This window comes from Chiloscyllium punctatum, chromosome 26, assembly GCF_047496795.1.
Source record: "Chiloscyllium punctatum isolate Juve2018m chromosome 26, sChiPun1.3, whole genome shotgun sequence".
Lineage (NCBI taxonomy): Eukaryota > Metazoa > Chordata > Chondrichthyes > Orectolobiformes > Hemiscylliidae > Chiloscyllium > Chiloscyllium punctatum.
The window spans coordinates 79,908,273-79,920,069 of NC_092764.1; positions in this window are offsets into that span (position 1 = coordinate 79,908,273).

Here is an 11,797-nt window from a genome sequence, read left to right on the forward strand (position 1 = left end):
GCCAAGAAAGGGAAGTTTGACTTATATGGATAGGCTGGGACTTTTTTTTCACTGAGACGTAGAGGTTGAGGAATGACCTTAAAGAGGTTTATAAAATCATGGTGGATATGGATAAGGTGTATGACAGGTATCTTTCCCCAAGGATAGTGGATTTCAAGACTAGGGGTTTTTAAAGCGAAAGGAGAAAAATTTAAAAGGACATGAGTGGCAACTTTTTTACACAAAGAGCAGGTCATGTGTGGACTGAACTTCCAGAGGAAGTTATGGAACTAGGTACAGTTACAAAGTTTAAAAGTACATGAGTTGGAAATATTTGGAGGGATATTGACCAAGTGCAGGCAGGTTTGGGCATATGGTTGGCATGAACTTGTTGGACCAAAGGGTCTGTTTCCATGCTGTATGTCGTATGATTCTATGAAATATTAAATTGATCTATCTGCTAGACTTGCTGAGATTCTCTGAAAATTTCTACTTTTATTTCAGATTTTCAGCATCTGCAGTATTCTGCTTTTATTAAACTGGGAAGTGGGGAATAGTGGTGATACAGTAAATTACCCACAGGGAACAGTCATTAGTAGAGTGAAAGGGATTGCAAACCAGCCATATACAGTCCATCACTTGTGGGTGCAAGAAAATTTCGAATCAAACTGCGACAAATTAAATCGTTAATCTCCAAGAGACAGGAAACTTCATCGATAAAACCTCCAGAAGTATTAAAAAAAGTCTGTAAAATTTTGACTGGTCTCTTGAAAAGTACAAGATTTTCAAAGTGCTCAACGTTCCTGGAATTACAGAATGGTTAATAAAAGAAATGACCACACAGAAGAAAGCCAATGAATCCATGGTATCCAACCCAGTTCATCCACTCAGTCTCATTATGTTGCTGTTTCTTTACAGTCTTTAATTATTTATTCTTTCAAACAATTATCATCTAGCACAACCTTTTATTAAAGAAAGTGGGTTTTGCTTCCAAACTTTCTGGTAAGACATACCTTCTACAAACAGAAGGTCTCCTAACCTCACCTTCCATTCTTTTGGTGGTGAACTTTAAATTTCTGACGGCCAGCTCATGGAGCAGTGGGAATAGTTATCTGATCAAAGTGTCTCATTAACTTGAGTATCATTATCAAATATCCATTTAACTTTTGGTTTAATTTTTTTTAAGAGTACTAATAGCTTATTTAGGCCTTCCTCATATAAACCTTTCCTCTTGTGATGCAGTGGTAGTATCCCTACTTCTGAGCCAGAAGGTCTGGGTTCAATTCCCACCTCTTCCATAGGTATGTAATAATATCTCTGAACAGATTGGTTAGAAAATATAAGCCATTTTCCCTTTGTGCATCTTATTATATCTCTTCTTTCTTCCTGGTCAAGACAGCCAAAACCTGACAAAGTTCCACTTGTAGTTGAACTATGATTTCTAGAGGGTTGATTTTGATGTCTATGCTCCAATTACAAGAACTTAAAAGCACAGCTAAAATATTCTGTCTTAAGATTGGGTTCTAGTTCAAGGGAAAGACCAAATTTCTATTGAACATAATTGGGATAAATTCAGGACGTGTGGTTCCAAGTTTTGAAAGGTGCTTCACAGAGCAGAAATTAATTAATTAAGCAGAAAGATTGAGAGGTGACATGATCCATCTCCAATGTTTTATCTGTGTTCCCATTTTTTAAAAGGTTCCCACAGCTCTTCACTCTAACTTCCCTTAAGGCTTAACCTTTTCATTTACATGTCCTCTTTTTTTCATTGTCTCTCACTATATCACCTTACATTTTCTCATGTTAAATTTCATCTGCCAAATGTATAAGCTTGATTACAGACCTGAAGCTACTGAAGTTCTTTTACACAGCTAACTTCACTCCAATGTTTTGACTTTCCAGCAGAAATGTATATTCTGTTTCTACACCCGTATTCAGGTTATATTGAGTACCATCATCACGAGCACACCTCTAACCAGGAAGTGGAACTTGCGACTATGTAGAGTGATTGGAGCGAACAGCGCAGATATATTGAAGGGCAGCTACATAAAATATAAGGGCTAGACGATGTAAGGTAGGAGGAGATTCATGTGGGGCATAAACTTATTGGATCAAATGGTCTAATGCTGTATGGTTTATATAATGTTAAAATGCCTGTTAGCTTTGATTGTCTCTTGTCATTAGTAAAGTTAAATATTTGAAGATTTCTCAGCAGTATTTAGCTTTTATTATCTTTAAGATATTTATTGTTTCTCTTAGAGTCATAGAGATGTACAGCATGGAACTAGACTCTTTGGTCCAACCAGTCCATATCAACCAGATATTCCAACCCAATCTAGTCCCACCTGCCAGCACCCAACCCATATCCCTCCAAACCCTTCCTATTCATAGAACCATCCAAATGCCTCTTAAATGTTGCAATTGTACCAGCCTCCACCACTTCTTCTGGCAGCTCATTCCATACACGTAACAACCTCTCTGTGAAAAATTTGCCCCTGAAGTCTCTTTTATACCTTTCCCCTCTCACCCTAAACCTACATCCTCCAGTTCTGGACTCCCCAACCCTAGGGAAAAGATTTTGTCTATTTTTCCTATCCATGTCCCTCATAATTTTGTAAACCTCTATAAGGTCACCCCTCAGCCTGCGACGCTCCAGGGAAAACAGTCCCAGTCTGTTCAACCTCTCCCTATAGCTCAAATCCCCCAACCCTGGCAACATCCTTGTAAATCATTTCTGAACCCTTTCAAGTTTCACAACATCTTTCCGATAGGAAGGAGACCAGAATTGCACACACTATTCCAACAATGGCCCAACCAATGTACTGTACAGCTGCAACATGACCTCCCAACTCCTGTACTCAGTACTCTGACCAATAAAGGAAAGCATACCAAATGCCTTCTTCACAATCCTATCTACCTGCAACTCCACTTTCAAGGAGCTATGTACCTGCACTCCAAGGTCTCTTTGTTCAGCAACACTCCCCAGGACCTTGCCATTAAATGTATAAGTCCTGCTAAGACTTGCTTTCCCAAAATGCAACACCTCACATTTATCTGAATTAAACTCCATCTGCCACTTTTCAGCCCATTGTTCGTCTGGTCAAGATCCTGTTGTAATCTGAGGTAACCTTCTTCGCTGTCCACTCCACCTCCAATTTTGGTGTCATCTGCAAACTTACTGACTGTACCTCTTATGCTCGCATCCAAATCATTTATGTAAATGACAAAAAGTAGAGGACCCAGCACCGATCCTTGTGGCACTCCACTGGTCACAGGCCTCCAGTCTGAAAAACAACCCTCCACCACCACCCTCTGTCTTCTACCTTTGAGCCAGTTCTGTATCTAAATGGCTAATTCTCCCTGTATTCCATGAGATCTAACCTTGCTAATCAGTGTCCCATGGGGAGCCTTGTCGAATGCCTTACTGAAGTCCATGTAGATCACATCTAGTGCTCTGCCCTCATCAATCCTCTTTGTTACTTCTTCAAAAAACTCAATCAAGTTTGTGAAACATGATTCCCCACGCACAAAGCCATGTTGACTATCCCTAATCAGTCCTTGCCTTTCCAAATACATGTACATTCTGTCCGTCAGGATTCCCTCCAACAATTTGTCCACCACTGAGGTCAAGCTCACTGGTCTATAGTTCCCTGACTTGTCCTGACCACCCTTCTTAAACAGTGGCACCATGTTAGCCAACCTCCAGTGTTTTTTGCCCAAAAGAAAAGATCCTTCGGCTCATTGAAGTTAATCAAGTGATAAGTCTAGAAATTTTCATAAATCGCAACTTTTAAAATTTTCAGTGGCTGAGACTAACAGCCGTTGTGCATCATGTGGTCATTTCTCTACTATTTCTTTGTATTATGGTTTTTCTATCCAATGTGTTTGAAAAGTTTAGTTGACAGAGTTTTAGAGGGCTGATTAGCTCAGTTGGCTGGATGGCTAGCATGTGGTTTGATTCCTATTCTGGGTGGGGTAGACCTGGTCCGGCCTCCTTGCCTTGCCCCTGACACTGGAAGGCAATGGCAAAAAATAACTGTAGACAAAAAACCCTGTAGACAAAACAGTTTAGAAACAAACCAACAGCACACAGTGCCATAACAATGACATGACATGGACACATCATTAACTGCTTCTGGTGCAATTTTGTTCCATTCCAGGAAATAATACTGTACTGTAATCATTTTAAATTGAATGAAAACTGCTTTTAACTATTTTTTTTGCATTTCAGAATGTCAAAAAACTGGATCATGTCACCTCTCAATCTTTCCTTTGATTAAATTAATTTCTGCTCTGTGAAGCACCTTTCAAAACTTGGAACCACAAGTCCTGAAATTATCCCAATTATTTTCAATAGAAAATCAGTCTTTTCTTTGAACTGAGACAGAATATTTTAGATGTGTTTTTAAATCAGTTCAGAAGTTATGCAGCATTTATTAACTGATTGTGAGCACAGATAAAGCCTTGACCACTACTATTGTAAAGCCTGTCCAATACTGTGAAATGCTCAGCTCCAAATTACAGATGAGTGTTGTGACAAACAGCTGCAGGAGCATGGTTACAGTCCAAGGATCTCTAAGTATGACACAAATCCATATATATCCCAGTATTGGCTTCCTTGGTGAGTCTGACCAGCTAAACACACTGATCCTCAGAAAGTCCCTGTAATTCACCAAGTCTTTAAAAACTTTTCAAAAAGCTTTGGCTATTACTGGGTTAAAATTGATCTGTTGGCATTGTTAAAGTGTGGTTTGAATGTACTATTCTTTTAATAATAAGGTGTTGTACATTAAACTTCAAAGGTTGTAACCTGTGGAGTTACCTATACAGAGTTGTTGAATGTGGTGCTGGAAAAGCACAGCCATTCAGGCAGCATCCGAAGAGCAGGAGAATCCATGTTTCAAACACACCCCTTGAGGATGCACCTCATTCCTGATGAAGAACTTATGCTTGAAACATCGAATCCCCTGCTCCTCGGATGTTGCCTGACCGGCTGTGATCTTCCAGCACCACACTCTTCAACTCTGATCTCCAGCATCTGCAGTGCTCACTTTCTCCAGGTTACCAATACAGCCTGCTCACTTGGAAATTTAAGAGTAAGAACAGAAGTCTTTGCTTTTAAAGTTTCCAAATGTTCCATTCAACTGGTCCATTTAATCATGTACCATAGAGTCTCATGGGCCAAGCAAACTAAATCACTTTAAGATAGCAACGCAAAATCGAAGATCTAGTATAACATTTCAACTCTTAATATATTTAGCAAGGTCAACATTTATTGTCCATTCCCAATTGCCATTGAGGTGTTTGTTGTGAGCCACCTTTTTAATCTGCTGTGGTGAAGTTATTCTCAGGAGAGTTGCTGGGTAAAACGTTTGATAATTTTGACCTGTCAACTGAAGGAATGGCTCTACCTTCCCAAGCCAGGATGGTTTACATCAATGTTCCATGTGCTTGGTGCTGTCCTCCTTTAGGGTGGTAGGTATTATAGCTTGAAGAGCTATTGATAAAGGATCCTTAGTGAGGTGCTGCAGCGTTATTCTGGTGGGGAAGCAAGAGCTGATCAAGTGGGTTGCTTTGTCCTCGATAATATCAAGCTTCTCAAATATTGTTGGAGCTGTATCCTCATGGCAAGTAGAGTGTATTGCATCACGTTCCTGAACTTATGTCTTTCTTTGTGGGTTAAAATGCACCAAGGAGGCAGGAGGCAAGTCATTGCCACAGAAATATGCAGATTTTAACCAGCATTGATGGACATTTGTATGACTGGTTTATTAAGTTTCTGGTCAATGATGACTCTTAGGCTGTTTGCAGTGCTAACAGAGTCATAGATTCATCGAGATGTACAGCATGGAACTCATCATACCGACCACATATCCAAATCTAATCTAGTCCCATTTGCCAGCACTTGGCCCAAATCCCTCTAAAGCCTTCCTATTCATATACCCATCCAGATGCCTTTTAAATGTTGCAATTGTACCAGTCTCCACCACTTCCTCTTGCAGCTCATTCCAAGCACGCACCACCCTATGCATGAAAACATTGCCCCTTAGGTTCCTTTTATATCTTTCCCCTCTTACCCGAAACCTATGCCCTCTAGTTCTGGACTCCCCGACCCCCAGGGAAAAGACCTTGTCCATTTATCCTATCCATGCCCCTCATGATTTTATAAACCTCTATAAGGTCACCCCTCAGCCTCCGACACTCCAGGGAAAATAGCCCCAGCCTGTTCAGCCTCTCCCAATAGCTCAAATCCTCCAACCCTGGCAACATCCTTGTAAATTTTTTTCTGAATTCTTTTAAGTTTCACATCTTCCCAATAGGAAGAAGACCAGAACTGCATGCTGTATCCCAAAAGTGGCCGAACCAATGTCCTGTACAGCTGCAACATGACCTCCCAAGTTCTATACTCAATACTCTGACCAATAAATGAAAAAATACCAAACGCCTTCTTCACTACCCTATTTACCTGTGACTCAACTTTCAAGGAAGTATGAACTTGCACTCCAAGGTCTCTTTGTTCAGCAACACGCCCTAGGACCTTACCATTAAATGTATAAGTCCAGCTAAGAGTTGCTTTCCCAAAATGTAGCACCTCGCATTTATCTACATTAAACTCCATCTGCCACTCCTCAGCAAGATCCCATTGTAATCTGAGGTAACCTTCTTCGCTAATGTTGCTGAATGTCAAAAAAAGATGGTGACTCTCTTTTGGAGATGGTCATTGATTGGCACATGCATGGCACAACTGATACTTAGCACTGATCAGCCCAGAAATGATTGTTATCCAGAGGTTTCTGCCTGTGAAAACAGGGTGCTTCACTTTAACATGTTCAGAATGTTGCTGGATACAGTGCAATCATTACCAAACAGCCTTGTTTTGGAATGAAGGACATAAGCAATTGAAGATTGTTAAGTCCAAGACACTGCTGCAGGAATTCTGCAAGAATCTAAGAAAATTAGCCTTCAACAACTACAGGCATCTTCTTTTATGCTAGATACGACTGCAACCAGTGGAAAGGGTCCCTCCCCCCAGTCCCTTTCCCTACTCTGATTCACATCAATGTAAGTTTTGCCAGGTCCCCTTCATGTTATGCTTGGTCAAATGCTGCAGGATGTCAAAGGTAGTCACTCTCCACTTCACTTTGAAATTCAGTTTTCTGTCCATGATTAGACAATGCTGAAATGAGCGTTGAAACTGAACAGACCTGGAGAGACGCAAACTGAACATTGAGTATTTGTGGGTAAATAATTCCATTTGATGGAAGGTGATATCACTGTGTTTATCACCCAGTAGCTCAATAAGGGATCATTATTCACTGTTGAGTCTTTATAGTAATTATCATTTGCAGGAAATCAGATAGACTCCAATATTCTCTTCACCCATCACCTGCACAAATACAATTCCAAAAAGGAATGCTGAATATTTATATGGGAGTACACTTGCCTATCTTGCCATAAGTATAGCAGAGCTTTCAGACATCTGTTTGGGTGAACAGCTTTTAAAGATGAGTTGTTGAATTTGAAGAATATTGCAGGGATTAGGAGGGTGTTAAGTAGGCAAACAGACAATCACAGAGAAAGTTGAAATAAATATAAAAAGGAAATGGTATTCATTAAGACCACACAAACTTAATCACCAGCTTACATGTCTTACAATATTATGAGCAGCAAATGGAAAATTCAGTCATTACGGTTTAATAATAAAAGAATCAGATAAATTGGAAATTCCATTGCTTTCTTCTTAAGCAAATAAAGATAGTTATAGGTAAATGGCAGGCATGCCTAGTTTCTGCCTTGCGATTACTTCCAAGGTGGCAAAATCTAAAGCAATGTTTGCTTATTTTGGGGGAATAGAGGACTCTATTTAATGGTCACAAAGCAGCTAGGCTGCCTCTCTGCAAGAATGTAAAATAGAGTCAAGCTAGACGTCGTCACAGCAGGGTCTTCAAAATTACAGAAGGCGAGTGGACACAGAAATCAGAATTTGATTTGATTTGTTTTATTATTGTTACTTGTGTCAAAATACAGTTAAAAGTATTGTTTTGCATGCTCTCCAGTCAAATCATACCTTACATCAGTACACCAGGTAATAGAAAAGAATGCAGAAATCTGCCATGTTGAAATTATGAAAACATTGAGCATGTTAACCCAATGATCTTCATATTTTTAATGCTTGCTATATCATCTGGGTGGATGTATAAAAGTTTGGGAGTGTTTTATTGCATCTATGAAGAGGTGACACAAGGGTGGAAGAAATTATCTCTGTCTGGAACCATAGCCGAATGTAGCAGCAGAATTTATTGGTGAAGGTGGCGAGACCTGTATGTTTCTTTATTAACTTTTTTTAAAGTTTTAAACTTTCAATAAAAAAAGGAGACAAATTCAGAACAGGAGGCTTGATAGTCCCTGCCTGCAGTCTCAGTTTGGCATCAAGTCTTCCTTTGTACTATTGATTGACCATCAGACAGCCAGTCTACTCACCGGCCAACTGGTGATTGATTTGAGAAGCTGGGAAGGAGGGGGCAGGAGCAAGCAGGGCACTCAGTTTCCAGTTTGCATCTGTCACCCCACTAAAATAAAACATAAAATCCAGTCTGGAGGGTTTTGATGAGAAAAAGGAAGCCCATCATTCTCTGCTGCCTTTAGAATTATGCCACCACCAAATACATCGTCCACTTTCCTCTTCTTCCAGGGCTCCCTTAGCAAGAGTGTGGTTCACTCTTCAATTAACCCAACTCCCTTCCCCTTCATGTGCAAAAGATTCAACATCTGCCTTTTTTATCTCCTCTGTCTTCATCAGCTAGAGACCCAGACGCTCCTTTCAGGTGATACAGCAATTTACTTGTACTTCTTTCAATCTAACATACTCTATTCACACCTCATGCTAACATATCCTTTGGAGGACTCAATGCAAATTGGCTGAATCCCTTCATTGAACACCTTCATGCAGTTAGTAAGCATGACACTAATCTTCCAATCTCTGGCCATCTTAATTCTGTGTTACACATTGACCTCTCTTTCCTCAGCCTCCTGTATTGTTCCAACAAAGCTCAAATTGGACTCAGGAACAATATTTCATCTTTTCATCAGGGAAAAGTTCAACAAATTTGATTCTAACCTCTGCACCCGTCTTATTGTACAGTGACAGTTGCTAATCATTCTGCTATTTCCATTTCCATTTCCATATCCATATCTTGTTTCTATACTTGTCCTATTACTTTATCTTGTCATCTAACCTCCCCTACCTCCATCCCTTCTCTTATGTTCTTCCCATACACCCTTCCTTGCCTCTGTTATAGAGTCATAGAGATGTACAGCATGAAAACAGACTCTTCGGTCCAACCCGTCCATGCCGACCAGATATCCCAACCCAATCTAGTCCCACCTGCCAGCGCTCAGCCCATATCCCTCCAAATCCTTCCTATTCATATACCCATCCAAATACCTCTTAAATGTTGCAATTGTACCAGCCTCCACCACATCCTCTGGCAGCTCATTCCATACACGTGCCACCCTCTGTGTGAAAAAGTTGCCCCTTAGGTGTCTTTTATATCTTTCCCCTCTCACCCTAAACCTATGCCCTCTAGTTCTGGACTCCCCGTCCCCAGGGAAAAGACTTTGTCTATTTATCCTATCCATGCCCCTCATAATTTTGTAAACCTCTATAAGGTCACCCCTCAGCCTCCAACGCTCCAGGGAAAACAGCCCCAGCCTGTTCAGCCTCTCCCTGTAGCTCAGATCCTCCAACTCTGGCAATATCCTCGTAAATCTTTTCTGAAAACTGTTATATCTCTAATGTTTTTCCAGTTCTGATGGAAGGTCATTCACCCGGAACATCAACTCTATTCCTCTCTCGATGGGTATTACCTGACTTGCTGAGTATTTACAACTTATTCTGCTTTGTTCTGATAGTTTGTTATGTGAGACACCCTGACAAGGACACCTCCTATCACAAAGCCTGAATCAGACATTTTTTTTTGGCTACAAATCAAAACAGGGTAAGGATCAAGGGCAATTTCTATTCAGAGTGGTCAAAGGTGGAAAATGATGTTTCACAAGGATCAGTTTTAGGACCACTATTGTTCACAATTTGCATTCAGTATTTAGAAATATAAATGTCTAAATTTGCAGACAACACTAAATTAGTGAGTGGAAGAATATGATAACTATAAGACATTAATAAACTACCAAAATGGCTGCTTAATTGGCAACTTAATTCCAATACAGGTAGATATAAAGACATAACTTTTGGGAGGGAACGATAATGAGGTCACATCCTGCTTGAAAACTAAGGAGACTAGATAGGGTGGAGGTGAAAAGAGATCTAGGTTTACAGATACACAATCATGTCCAGGCGTTGGATGAAAGAGAAGAGGCGGATGGTGGATGATCTAAACATAGCCCACCACTTTGCTTCCCGAAAAGGCATACAGCATGAATTCCGGAGGTGGATCAGGTTGCGGGGCGCATGAACTTGGGGGAGGTATGGGATTCTGAATCCAATGTAAAAGTCTATCTGGGCAGGGGTATGCACATATGATATTCCACCAGACACCTAAACATCCTCCAACTGGTGTTTGAAGACTCCTGTTTATATCTTTCTCCATGGGCTGTGGCCAGCCAGCTCAGAGCTACTTGCCTGAACTGAGGAGATTCTCATCCCCTGACTATAATTTTTCTTCTTAGCCTCCGCCACCCTGACACGACTGCCGTACAGCGGTAATGCTCATATTTCTCAGCATCCATGTTTGTGTGTGCAGGTGCAAGATACAGTGAAAAACAAAAAAGTGAAAATTGCTTTATTAACACTCCACCACCAGAATAGACACCCGAGGGACCAAGGAAACAGTGACCAGCAAAGCCCAGAGTGAGCAATGCTTATGTGCAAAACGGTGAAGGGGAGGGTAGGGACTAAATCAAAACAGAGGTGGAGGGGAAATAATGCACTCCACTCCCCATCCACCTCTCCCTAAAGAGGCCAAGGGTGTCTGTGGACACTGCGTGCTCCCTTTCCAGGGACACCAGGGCCTGAACGTAACTGCAGAAGAGGGGCAGGCATTCGGCCATAATGACCCCCTCCACGGCCCGCTGCCTGGACCTGTGTATGGCCAGCTTGGCCAGGCCCAGGAGCAGACCCATGAGGAGATCCTCTGACTAGCCCACATCCCTCTGCACCGGGTGCTGAAAGGTCAGGAGTGTGGGGCTGAAGTACAACCAAAAACATAAGAGAAGATCTTTAACAAAACCAGAAGGGGACTGCAGGTGCCCTTACCCGATGTATACATGGCCCACGGACTCCACATTACCACAGAAAACATTTGGGCTGGGAGTCCGTGAACCACTGCAATCTGTGGTTGTAGGGGACCGCTGCGTGCAGCACCCTCCACCTCAGCTCCCCCAGGGAAAGGGGGAGGGCCACTATGTAGAGAGCCCTCCACTGGGAATCCCCACTGCCTGGTGGCAAATGGACATGCTCAGGTATGTCTGGGCAGTGGATAAAAGAGAAGAGGTGGATGGTGTGCAGCGGCAATTGATACAAAGTCCGCTGTTTCACATCTCTAAGAGGGACAAATCTAAAATTTCAGAGGCTGCTCAGGTTATGGGGCACAGGCCCCCGTGGGAAGTGTGGGATCCTGGGGCTAATGTGAAATTCCGTCTGGGCAGCGTTACGTGCCTACGACATTCCAATGGATAGCTGAGCATCCTCCAACTGGAGCATGAAGTCTCTTGTTTATAGCTGTCATTCAGGGCTCCCTGATTGGACCAGATTAACAGCCCCAAGCAGGGAACTCCTATTCTATGAGGTCCATCTGCCTGA